This window comes from Haplochromis burtoni, unplaced genomic scaffold (genome assembly GCF_018398535.1).
Source record: "Haplochromis burtoni strain Fernald_Lab_line unplaced genomic scaffold, NCSU_Asbu1 Contig_742, whole genome shotgun sequence".
Classification (NCBI taxonomy): domain Eukaryota; kingdom Metazoa; phylum Chordata; class Actinopteri; order Cichliformes; family Cichlidae; genus Haplochromis; species Haplochromis burtoni.
Window position 1 is genome coordinate 71915 of NW_024583103.1, and position 13819 is coordinate 85733.

The window sequence follows — 13819 nt, forward strand, 5'->3', positions numbered from 1 at the left end:
GCAAATGTTTTGTTGTGACTGTAAATTGTTATTGACCTTGTCAACGTGTTTAACTTACTGTTGGGTGACATGTGATTGTAGTTATGTATTAAAACGTTTACTACCAGTGTACCTGTTTGTGTGTGACACCAAATTCTTTTCTGCAACTCAAACCTCGAACATGAGGACTGACATGTCTTCCAGAGGCTGCAGCAGCTGTTTGCCAGTAACTGTTTCATTAAAAGCGAGATAGCAGACTCAGGCAGGCATTTTCACACCTAGTTCATTTACTCAGTTGTTGAATTGGAAAACTTGCAGCTTTTCGAAGTGTTTTGATTTTTTTCACACTAAGAAGAATCCAAATGACCTAAAATGTGTTACCGCAAACCACGTGAGATTGTTCAGTCCCCTTATTTGCCAGATGTGTCAGAGGTGGAAGCAACAAAAGTAAATACAGGAAGAAGCTGCTGTGTTCTGGACTACTTGATAATGAGGACAATTTGCATTCATTCCACAGCTATTTGCAAACCTGTACAGACATTCAGAATCAATAGCATGTAAGGCTTCTTGATGGGTCTGTTTTGGTTTTTGCACCCAAGTCATTACTTTGTTCACACCTGCAGAAACAAACCACACCAAGGCGAACAGCGAACAAACCAGAGTTTGATTTTAAATGACTAAAAAACACTGGCATGAAATTACCCATTGTGTACAACAACACATACCCTGCAGACTGTCCATAAGTTATCGACAAACCCCATGGTAAAGTGTCTTAAGCCTGAACTTTAAAAAAAATTCTCTGCCTGTACATTATCCACGTTTTTAAGGAAGTTCACAGACTTTTCCATAAACGGTGAAACCAAAACTTCGATAGATTTACAGTAGATCCATTGTACCATTTGCATTTTGTTTAACTCCAAAAAACAAAGTTATGTACATTTTCTTTAACATTAACAGACACTGCCATCAATAGTAAAATGGAAAAATCTTATGTTTTATTACCATTTACAGGCATTTGCTTTTAAAATATTTATGCTAAATATCCCTCTATTGCCCAGGGTGCTTGCAGAGGCAGTTGCTCTGCCCGGGCTGGGCGGCTGGCCTCTTCTGCATGGGTGCTGGTCCCCAGCACACTCTTCATTCTCCATGGACACAATGACCTGTGGTTGTTTCTGATGAATTGTGAGCGTTTCAGAGAGACAGAAACAGAGATCCTTTCTGTAACCATGGTTACTCCCTCAATTCTACTGAATGATGCTGAAATGAACAAACAGAACAATTAGAGTTTTTCAACTTTGCTAGAATTTATTTATTTGTATTTGTCAGTATTTAATCCAATTTTAAAGTTTTCCTAAGCTGCTTGCTATTTCCTTATTGTGTCATGATGGTCCTTTTTAAACTGTCATCTCTGTCTGGCCTCTCTTTCACCTCTCCTCATCAATCTCCTGCACTCTTAATCTCCTATGCTCTCTCTTTTTGCCCTCTCTCAGCATGCATCAATCAAACTCTGTCCAAATCTGTAATTTCTGATGTGATGATTTAACATATTATTTACCAACTTATTTTATACATCTACTCAACTAATTACATATTTGAACACGTTAAAAATATGAAATTTCTGAATTTAGAATAGATTGCAGAATTCAATATTAATGAAGTAGCTCATGAGCACTTTGAGCTCAATAGTCATCAATTTCCTTAGGGATTAATACAATACTCTGATTCAGATTGCGATTGAAATGGATGCCAACACTATCTTGCTAGCTGTAGGCCACTCAAGTGAAGGCTTCACTATTACCTTCTAAAACAGATTAATGATGTAGAGTGCATATTTTTTTCTGTTTAATGGAGTAATTAATGTTATAAATAAAAATGGCAGTAATGTTACATTCTTCATTTTCCATGGACATAATGACCTGAGGTTGTTTATTATGAATCATGAGTGTTTCAGAGAGACAGCCACAGAGAGGCTTTCTGTAACCATGGTTACTCACTCCAGTACAAGGGTCTGAGTAAGCTTTGAGAGCAGAAAAGAAAAAGAAAACGCCGTACTTTAGCCCCAAGTATACCTGAGCATCAGGATCAATTATCCTGCACTCTCTGAACAGCGTCATCTAAACAATGAGTTTGATTTAAAGTTGTGTCTCATGTCCAGTCTCTTCTGCAGCAGCAACAACAGGACACAACTCCTCCTTATCCCTTCTTATCTCTCCTTTTCTCGCCTTGCTCTGTTTCTTCACTTTCTCATTTTTCTTTTAAACAAAGCATGTCTCCAATTTTTGAAAAACTCTTTATTTATTTAGTCACCACCAGCCCAACTTGCTTTACAACACAGGTCAGTTACAAGCATTGACCCTGGGACCTGACAAACTGATGCTGATGATATGTGCTACTAAAAACATCCAGGCCTCTAATTAGGTTTCATTCTATGTTATTTCTGCATCATCATGCATTGTGAAGACAACTGAAAATAGTGTTCACAAGTTGAGACAGAAGTTTAATCAATGTCCATCATCTACTCCAATCAAAGGAGAAGTAGCTAGTGTAATTTTAGAGCAAACCATTAGTGTTTGAATCTGTTAAAGCCTGTATGTTGTGAAGTTTCTATTTAATTTACTAATTGTGTGTTTTGACAGTTACTCCTATTTTGAATAGCATTAGTCTGAAAGGATATAGCCAGCAATCAGATCTGAAATATAAATGATATGATGGTGACTGTAAGTCAGAGGCTGAACAGGCACTGGGCTGCATCTATGTGTAATACCCCTTTGGACCACCAGATGACTCAGTGAAACATTTATTTACCCAGACGAGTCACTAAAAATGTGTTTTTAACCTCTAGGGATAGAATTAAGACGAAATACCAGAATGTAAAAATTAATAAAATGAAACTGTTGGTGTAGTCAGTCTGTTTGGAAAGTGTTGAATGAAAATTAAGAAAATAAAAAGAAGCCTCACACGGGATTTATAGCTCTGTGTGAAAACTACAATGTAGATATGTCATACCTATAGCCCCTGCACCATAACTTACACCATGACCTGATATGTACCACTCTGGTAATGTAGCTACGTTTTGTTGACGTGTAGCATATATCTCTCTTAATAGGCCTGTTAAGTAGTGTCGGTACCTTCTATGCATTTCTCCCTTCTTTTTTGGACAGAATAATGTAGCTTCAGCATAAGTGTTCACATACGCCAGCAAATTCCTGGATGGAGATTGCCAAAAATATGAGTAAGAAAGTGAGAAAATGTATCATAGCTGATGCTGCATATAAAACACTGGGACATGAGCATTAAGTACAGGAAACACCAAGCAAGTAAGAAAGTCCTAACGACCGTGTCACCGTGCTGGCAGTGCAGTGATTAGCACTAAGTGATTCTAGTAGTAGTGATTCTAAAATTCTAAATTGCCCACAGGTGTGAATTTGAGAGTGAATGGTGTTGCGTCTCTTTTTGTTACCCCTGTGACGGGACTGGTGGCTCCTGAGTGTACCCGGCCTCTTGCACTATGGTAGCTGAAATAGGCTCCAGCTCCCCCTCCTACTCTGATAAGGAGAAGAGGATGTATGGATGGACAAATAAGAAACTTTGGACCGATATCATTTACATGTCTGTAAATGATATCAGTTCCCTTTTGCTGTATTATTATGATATAGCCATATTATATGGCTATATCTATCAGTAAACCAGAAGACATTAATCAATTACTGAAACTAGCCTTTGCAAAAACTAGTCTTTATTTATTTTTCTTTTAGCCTTTCAGAAGTAGATTTGCTTTGTTTCTGATCACTGTACTGCTGAATAACCCAAGTGTTTTATGAGTTTCGGGGATGAACTAATAGCTGAAAAATCTCCACCAGGATTTTATTGGTACAGAGCAGAATTCATGGATCCAAAAGCTACGGCAAGTCGTACTTGAGGCCTGCAGTTCTTTAGAAGTTGTTTTGTTTTGTGACCTCCTGGATGACTCTTCTCTTGCACTCTTTGGATAGCTTTGGTAGGCCCGCCGCTCCTGGATGTCATGGTCTTGTGTCCTTGATCCAGTGCTTTGTGTTTGTTTTTATTTCTGGATTTCCTATGTGTTAAGTTTTAGTTTTATATTGTTTAGTCATTTGGCCCTGTCTTATTTCACAGTGCTCCCAAGTTTAATTGTCTTAATTCCTGATCTGTTCAACAGGTCTGGATGTAATCATGCCTGAGAGTAGTGAAAATGAAATCAGCTTTCCAACAAATGTGGTTAATTAGGCTTAATTCATGATTCACTGTCCTTATTTCTAATCTTTCAGCTTGAGAAGATCAAGAAACATAATAAGAGCAGGGTCCCTGGACATAATGAAAGTGAAGTAAAATCAGCTTAAAATGTTAGATTGGGAAAAAAAACTTGGATAAATGATAGAAAGCGCTTGCAGGCCATGGAGAAACTCTTTACTGACATCTAGTGGTTCAAATGACAACTGTTTTAAATAAGAGTGACATTTGTGAATGATCGGAAGTATACAATTGCAAGGTCCACTACTTTTTCGTGCTCCTTATAATGTACTTGTTACATGCACAGTATCATGCTCCTTATTTCTATATGATTTAGTCTTTAATATGAAATGAAAGTCAGTCAATATAATGGTAGATATGCTTATACTGTGTAACAGCTCTAACTCTGTGAAAGCTAATCTCTTCCAGGCTGTGGATACAAAACTGCTACAACTGTGTTAAACCAGCTGTCTGCATCTCTGCTATTGTTTTATTTGATTTTAAAAAGTAAATAATACATTTTTTTCGAAGCATTAACATTTAACAATGACTGTATATTTCGCACAATCTACAGTTTTCTTACTTGTGAAACATGTTAATTAAGCAAAACGTGGGTCTATGTCATAAAAATGCAGCTATCAGAACTACCAACTAACTATGAGTTAGCATAAAGTGAGATTAAAATGTTACAGTGCACAGTGTGATCTACAGCTCGGCATTTAACACAATCATCCCCTCAAAACTTGCCCCGAAGTTTGTCGACCTTGGGCTGGAAACACCAATCTGCTGATGGATTCTGAACTTCCTCACAAACGGGCCTCAGGTGGTGAGAGTTGGTAAGCACACCTCCTCATCACTCATCCTAAACACAGGAACACCACTGGCATCTGTGCTTAGCCCCCTCCTATATTCCCTGTTCACGCACGACTGCGTTGCTAAACATAAGTCCAACTCCATCATCAAGTTTGTGAATGACACAACCATCATAGGCCTCATCACAGACAACAACGAGACGGCCTATAGAGAGGAGGTGATGGCGCTGTACAAGTCATGCCTGGAAAATAACCTGACTCTCAACATCAGCAAAACAAGAGAAATGATAGTGGACTACCGGAAACAACCAGTCGGGGAACACCAGCCTACCTACGTCAATGGTGTCAAGGTCGAAAGGGTCAGCAACTTCAAATTCCTTGGAGTCAACATCAACGAGGACCCTTCACACAGGCACTGAAATCAGGAAAGCTCACCAGGGACTCTACTTTCTGAAGAGGCTGAAGAGGTTTGGCATGAATGCCAGCATCACCTCAAATGTCTACAGGAGCTTACTGACAAGCTGCATTACAGTTTGGTATGGAAGCTGGTCTGCCAGCAGCCTGAGATCACTACAGAGGGTGGGGAAGGCAGCAGAGCTCATCACAAGCATGAGGCTTCCAGCCATTCAGGACATTTATCTCCAGCCGTGCCTCTGTAAAGCACACAGCATCAGAAAGGACCACAGCCACCCAGCACATCAGCTGTTTTCCTTGCTATCATCTGGCAGACATTACAGGAGTCTGTCTGCTCGGACTACGAGACTTAAAAACAGTTTTTACCATCAAGCCATTTGACACCTCAACCACTCACTTCACTTTTATCAGTATTAAAATAACGTCAAGAAATGTCAAAGGTGAGATTTCTATTTTCTCTCTTATGTCATATATATATGTGTGTGTGTGTGTGTGTGTGTGTGTGTGTGTGTGTGTGTGTGTGTGTGTGTGTGTGTGTGTGCTTGTGTACGTGTGCATGCAATGAGCGGCCTAACTGCTGGATGTGGAGCTGAATCCATGCAGGCAGGGGTGGGACTTTATTCATGGGCACACAGTGCAGCCAATCACATGCAAAGACAAACTGGGATCATACCATTATGTGAAAGAAGGAAGGAGGCAGATGGAAGACAGCAAGTGTGGTGTTACAAGCCAGATACACAGAATGTGCATGTCAGGAAAAAGTGAAGAAAACGCAAAATGAGATGCATCAGGCTGCATTTCAATGATATTGGAGGCTGCAAGGCTGAGTGCAGAATCTATAAAACTATGAGCTGACTAGAGTGTTACCTTTTTTTTTTTTCAGCCATTTTCCATTGTCGAGGAACCAAAGTTTCAAACTTGTCCAGGCCTGAAAACCTGTTACATGTTCTCACTAGTAAATCCTTAAAATAAGTGATAATTGATGATAAGCTGAGCTGGAAGTCTCATATAAACCATGTGAAAACAAAAATGTCAAAAAACATTGCTATTCTCTACAAAACAAAGCATGTCCTGAACAAGAAATCATTATACACCCTTTATTGTTCTTTGTTGCTTCCATGGAAGCAACAGTCATATATGCATATATGACTTATTGTCTAGAGATATGAGGTAATGCACATAAAACAAATACTCTTCCTATTTTCAAGTTACAAAAACGAGCTATAAGAATTAGCCCTTGAGACTATGCTAGAAAATAAATCAATGGCACACATCGATGTGGCATCCTGGAGGAGTAGGACTACCTGTGCAACCTCTGCAGGGTCCAAGTATCAACTCATATCACCAGTAGTGACAATGAGCCTAATCAAATGCAAAACTAGTGAAAGAAACAAACAGTCAAACCAAAAGTATCAGTAGCCTTCACTGAAAGCTAAAAACCATTTGGTGTTGCCAAAAAGGATTAAGAACCTTCTCTGCTGCTTAACATATCAGAACCAGTTTAAGTTTAACTGATTTGATGCTGTACTCGGATTATTGTTTTATTGTTAATTTGTTGAGAGTGGATGTTCAAATGAAACTAGGTGGATACAGACAGACTGTAGGACAGTAAATAGGTTAAAACACAAGGATGAACGAGTCACTAGTTTATTCAGTAACCATAATGTCATCTTACTTATCCTCCAGTCCCTGCTCAGCAGGTTGGGCTGAGTCAAGACCTGTGGCTCTGCATCGATATAAAGACACCAGGAGGAGGGTGGAGATGAAATATGGAAAGAACACCAGCAGATGGAGGGCCAGTCTGATCACTAGTTGCAGGGTAGAGGAGTCAGGCGATGCAGCAGGGGTGGGAGTTAATGCAGGGAGCCAGGTTGTAGACATGGTGGGTGGAGGTGTGGTTGTATGTTTACCTGCAGAGAGAATCCCACCTGTTCAGGTGAATATGTGGATGAAATCAGAGGTGAAATCAGAGTGAAGCTCCTCACCTGTGACAGGGATCCAGCTGGATGGAGACTCTCCATGACCGCTGATGTCACACTTGTAGAGGCCTTCATCAGACCTGGAAACATGCTGGATGGTCATGTGATCTGTAGGCTCCTCCCTGATGAGGGAGCCATCTTTATAGAAAGCAGCTGGGAGGTTGGAGGGAGTGGTCTTTGTTTTACAGAGCAGAGTGACGTCATCTCCCTCCATCACAGGGAGGACAGGACTCTGCAGGATCACTGATCCACCTCAACACAGAGACAAACTACAGCATTTCATCCATTTACACACAGCTTCATCAACACTAACTCCACACACTCAGCTTACCAGTGACTGTCAGCTTAACCATGTTACTGATGGGGCCCTCTCTGGACTCACACCAGTAAACTCCACTGTCCAGTGTTAAGATGTAGCTGAAGCTACAGGATGAACCAGACCATCTTCCCCATTCATTGCACTCAGTCCTGGTTTCTCTGCTTGTGTTTCTCCTCAGAGTCCATCCAGCAGAGCTGTCGTCCTCCTCACAGCTCAGAGACACAAAGTCTCCTTCAAAGAACTGAGAGCTGCTGGGACTCACAGTCAGACGAGCTGGAAGGAAATATTCACGATGCTGCAGTTTAGTTTAGTGTAGAATAAACGCTGACATGCTTTAGGTTGTTCACTCCAAATAAATTGAAACAGGGTATTTTTTGGTAAGTTGACTATTGAAACTAAGACACGTTTGGCTTACGAGATGTACGCACCATGAGTCAGTCTGCAGCACAGTACTGAGTTCAGCCCTGAGGGGAAATTTAAAAAAAACTTTCACAACCAGAGAAAACATTCACACATAATTCAAACATGAGAATCTTTTTAGATTTTAAATGAGTAAACTAGAACACCTCTGCTGGGTACAAGGTGGTTTACACCTGCTTGAAAGCAAAGAAAAAGCACTAACTGCTTACGTTCAATAATCAAGTTGATAATTTACAAATTTTACTTACAGAAAAGCTGCTGCAGACAAGTTTGCTTCATTCTGTGTTTGGCGTCAGGTTTAACCCTCCTCCTTCTCTTTCCACTGTAATGATCTGGTGTCTCTACACCAATAGAGCAGCGAATGGGATTATTATCTACAGAAATATCGGGATGGATTCAAAGGTTCTGGCAACAGTCTGGGAGCGAACAGCAAAAAACACTATTATAACCTCAAGGAGCGAAATGAGCTTGAAATGAAACTAACACAGATGGAGGAAGTGAAAACTATGATCTCATTACAGGTCTTAAAAACCACAGCAGAGGGGAAATTATGCTAACATGAAGTGTTGAAACCAAACTTCCCCCTTATAAGATGCAGGGTGAATTCCTTCATACTCACCCAGCAGCTTGCACAACATCCATCTCGGAATAGCAAAAAAGGAAGTCAACAAAACGGAGCATGCTGATCTGCAGATGGACAGAGGAAACAGCAAACTACGCTAACAGGTTTTGTATCTCCTTTGAGGCTCCGCGGCTTTGTTGATTACAATTTGTAAGGCTAATAGTAAAGTGAATCTGTCTCCATGCACAGCATTTAATCTGTTCAGCTGGTTTCATACTGCCTTAATGAACGTTAGAGTAATTTGTGACAGAGAGTGCAACCAGAGAATCACATGGGTTTTTTTTTTTGTTTGTTTAATTGTAGTTTAGCAGACATTTCCAGCAGGCGAGTGAACAGACTGAACACAAACTGATCAAAAATGTTAAAGGACATTAAACTTTCATAAACATCAAGCAGGTGAACTGAAACTGAACTTTAGATTATTGGAGCGTGGTGATTCTAAGCTTCCCAAACCCACTTTAAATAAACTTCTCTCTACATATTCTTCTACAATATAAAGAAAATGCTATTACATTATACATCAGTGTATATGTGAGATCAATCATCAATGAGTAGCATGTAATACTATCAAATGACAAGAATCAAAAACAAACTTATTTAACTATTAGAGAAAATAGTAATTGAATAATGTTAGCAGTTCAAAAACATCACTTTATCATCATATATTAAAGAGAAGAAACTTGTGAAATGTTGACGTTTCTTAACAAATTACTGAGACAATCACAAAAAAAATTGTCCTCTACTCATTAAACCGACTAATCACATGAAAACCCAATGCAACAGTAACCACAAGTATATAATAGTATCGCTTATCAAACTATCTAACTGTGTAATATGTGTTGAACATGAAGAGTAGAGTATATACAAGATCTGTCAATTGTAAAGTACCAGTTTTATCACTTTAACATTACTGCACTATTATTAAAGCACTTTTCTCCTTTCTCTGTCATATCAAATCATTTTGTTCCACTTTTTATGTTTTTTTTTTTGATTTTCACACATGTAGTTTTCAATATCTCTTTATAATACAGCCTTTGATTTATGGAGTAATTTACCAACACATATCAGGTAATCTTCAGAACACAAGTTTCAGTACCTAAAAATACTTAGAACTGGGTAGCAAATATTATATAATTCAAGATTTATTGTAAAGTAATAAGTAACTTTGTACAGATGTATTAGAAGTGTGGGCTTCATCGCAGATTATCCTAACATACTAGACAACATGTTTATCCTACCCTCAGGGTACCCAGTACTTAAAAAAATTACTTACAGTGTAATTATCTTTTTCCTTTAAAATATGCATCACTCACTGGTTCTGATCTACTGCCTTTAAATATTTTAGGTACTAAAAATGTGGGAATATGGCATTAGAAATGTTGCAGAGTCACAGCTAAAGAGCGACCCAGCTAGAGTTTGTATTTGTGTTTGCATTTAATGAATTCATGAGCTTCTCTCCCTGCTCCTTTTCATGCATGGATTAGTGCCACATTAACTGAATGCAAGGTTTTTAGTGTAGGAAATGAATTAATGCTGTACTATGTATGAAATAAAAAATTTCAATGAAGATGTAGAAACTGCTTTAGATCATAACAAAAGTACACTGATACTCAAGAACATGCCCTCTATGTGTGTTTGACTTTACTGAACTCAGCACTGACTTCAAAACCCAAAAGGCACAGTCCAGCGTGGAGCGGCTGAGTGAATGTGGTCTGGACTCTGTGCAGGAGAGTCATGGTTTCAGAGACGCTGTAGAAAGACAGAATACCTGCTCTGTGATCCAGGTACACTCCTACTCTGGAGGACCGAGGACCTGAGAGGGGAGTTTGGATTTTGTTGTTCAAGTAAGTGTAGCCGGTTGTGTCACAGAATAAAGCCCAAGATTTGTCATTGTATCCAAAACCACATTCAGTGGGGCACACAGCTCTTCCGATAGTCTTGTATGCGACTGCAACACAAACTCCTCTTCCTCTCCACTCCACCTCCCAGTAACAACGTCCAGTCAGGGTCTCCCTGCTCAGGACCTGCCTGCATGAAGTGAATCTGTCTGGATGATGAGGGTAAGGCCTGTATCGTTTTATTAGCATTGCTTTCCTGTTCCCCTCTGATAAGAGCAGGTGAGTGTAAGCTGTGTTTGGATCCAGTGTCATTTCATATGAATATTTTAAGAATCCAGCTCTGGTCTTTGGCTCTGCTGGTGACAGTAAAACATCCACTTCAGTGACTGTCAGTGAGATGTTTGTCCATTCCTCTCTCAGAATGTCCTGTAGTTTATCTCTGGTCTCTGACACAGCTGCTGTCACATCCTCAAAGTAGCTCAGAGGACGAATATTGATGCTGGATGAGTGTGTAGACTCACTGAGTGCTGACAGTGAGGGGTAGTTGTGTAGAAACTGGTTGTGATCCTCTGTGTGTGAGAGCTGCTCCAGCTCGCCGTCTTTCCTCTTCAGCTCAGCGATCTCCTGCTCCAGCTTCTCCTGAAGCTCTTTGACTCGACTCACTTCAGTTTCCTGCTGGGATCTGACCTGCTGCTTCACATCAGAGCTTCTTTTCTGGAGGAGACGGATCAGCTCAGTGAACATCTTCTCACTGTCCTCCACTGCTTTATCAGCAGAGCCATTGATGGCCTCCACCTCCTGTTGAAGCAGCTTCACATCTTTCTCTCGCTCCTGGATTCTCTGCTGGATGTTTAGTCGTCTCACCTCGAGCTCCTTCTGCTTCTCAGTCCTTTCTGCTGCAGCTGGGACTGTTTCATGGCCTTTATGTTCATCCATTGTGCAGAGATAACAGATACTCTGCTGATCAGTACGACAGAAAATCTTCATCACCTCCTGACGAGAGCAGATTCTCCAATGTGATGACTTCTTGGAGTCCGGAAGGCAACACCAACGCTGTGTTTCTGTATAACTTGTGAGTGTATAGTGACGTTGGAGGTGTTTCTCACAATAGAGAGCCGAGCAGACCAAACAGGACTTGATGGCTTTCAGCTTCCTCCCAGTGCAGACATCACAGGCCACATCTTCAGGTCCAGCATAGCAGTGATCAGCTGGAGCAGCTTGGAGTCCAGTCTTCTTCAGCTGCTCCACTAAAGCTGCAACATGGTGTTTTTCTCCAGGACAGGCCTCGGTGTGAAAGTCTTCCTGCACTGAGGGCAGCTGTGGATTCCCTTCCTGTCCTCTTCATCCCAGAAACTTTTAATACAGTTCCTGCAGTAGCTGTGTCCACAGGCTGTAGTCACTGGATCCTTCAGTAGATCCAAACACATGGAACAAAAGAAGGTTTCTCGGTCCAGCTGATCTCCTTTCTGTGCCATTTCTCCTCTCAGTTTGAGTGCTTTCGTGAGTTTCTCTTCCTTATAAACTAGTTTGAGGTCTGATCTGTTCCTGAGCTCTAACATGTCACCACATGTTGGCTACACCCAACTTCAACTTGAGATAAGATAAGATAAAACTTTATTAATCACTCGGGTGGGTTCCTCTGGGAAATTCGGTTTCCAAAAAGCACAGCACCGACAGAAGTTACAGAGTTACAGAATATTATATATGCACACACACACACACACACACACACACACCCACACACACACACACACACACACACACACACACACACACACACACACACACACATATAAATACAGAGAATATAAATAAAATATAAGAAGGGGATAAATAGAATAAAAATAAAAATACAAGTGAATTGCACATTTCAAGTATTGATGTCTATTGCACTGTTGCCCAAGAGTATTGCCCAAAAGGTATTGCACAGTGAAGTGAAGAGGCACTACAGCTTAGTTGTTGTGAAGTGATGGTGTGGAAATGAGGAAACATGTGGGCAGAGAGGTGTTATGTTTAAGAGCAGGAAGAAGAGGGAAGGTTATCAGCCTGTGCTTCATTCCTGGAAGAGGAGCGGTTTGAGAACGATACTGTTCATTTCAACTGTTTCTCTCCCTTAAACACCATCAAGGGTGAGAGGGTGCAGCAGGTGTAGTAGTTGGTACATGATGGAGTAAACAAATTAACGGGTTTTCAAACATATTCAGCTCCACAAAGATGTGATGACAGGAATAATACAAAGAAACCTTGACTGCTTTTTTAAAAGTATTTTTCTGTTATTATGGTTGAGTTGATCACAACTTCTACAATCATCTTGATTCGGGGACGTGACTAAATAAGAACCAGTAAATATTAAGGTCTCCAGTGACTAGAGCTGTACGATATGACCAAAATCGCATATCCCGAAATAAGACATTTCTCATCCTGATAACAATATATATCACAAAATAGTGCTTTTCTGAAAATTCTGTGAATCTCGGGCAACTCAACTTGTGTGAAGTGTTTTCAGCTGGGTGCCGTGTACCTGGAGTGAAGTGTTCCCTTCGAGGCATGAAGCTATACCTTTTTAGACATAAGTTGTAACGGCCACCAGGGCCGGTTCTAGACAGGGCCAATGGTGTGTGGTGGCAGATTTCTTTTCTCATGTACTAACCACATATTTTAACCATATCACTTTAGCATAGTAAGAGCACTCCTGTCACCAGTTTGTATGCATGTTGAATGTGATCACTAGTGGGGCCCACGATTTATTGCATCTTCACAGCATTTTCCTCCTGAGGGCTCTGGACATCCTGTTGCAGAGGAGGTGATGGTTGGTTGGAGCTTTTCTTAGACTGAACAGTTAATGGTCTATAATAATTGATCTGTTGTGGAATGTTCTTTGTTCGAGAGTGTCTGTGTCTGCATATAAGATGTAAGGGCGACAATTCAGAGATGGTCCTGGTGTTTCACTGGGATGTTCTCTCCACATTGCAATGTGTTTATTAAATCCACTTCAAATCAAGATCACTGGGTGTGTTGCAGGTTTTTGTTAAATTTTCACAACAGGTGGCAACAAAGAAAGCATGTTTCTTGTGATTCTATGAACAGTGAACACCCGTGTGTACATGGCATCTTCAGGACGCTGTTTTAGCCATTTACAAATATCTGTGTTGATCAAGGACACATCTACCCACACTGCCAGGAACACC

General features: G+C 40.4%; 1 pseudogene; it reads right to left on the bottom strand.

Annotated features, from left to right (window-relative positions):
* Window positions 1-10154: 10154 nt before the first annotated feature.
* Window positions 10155-12121, bottom strand: LOC106632493 (annotated as a pseudogene).
* Between the last annotated feature and the right edge of the window lie 1698 nt (window positions 12122-13819).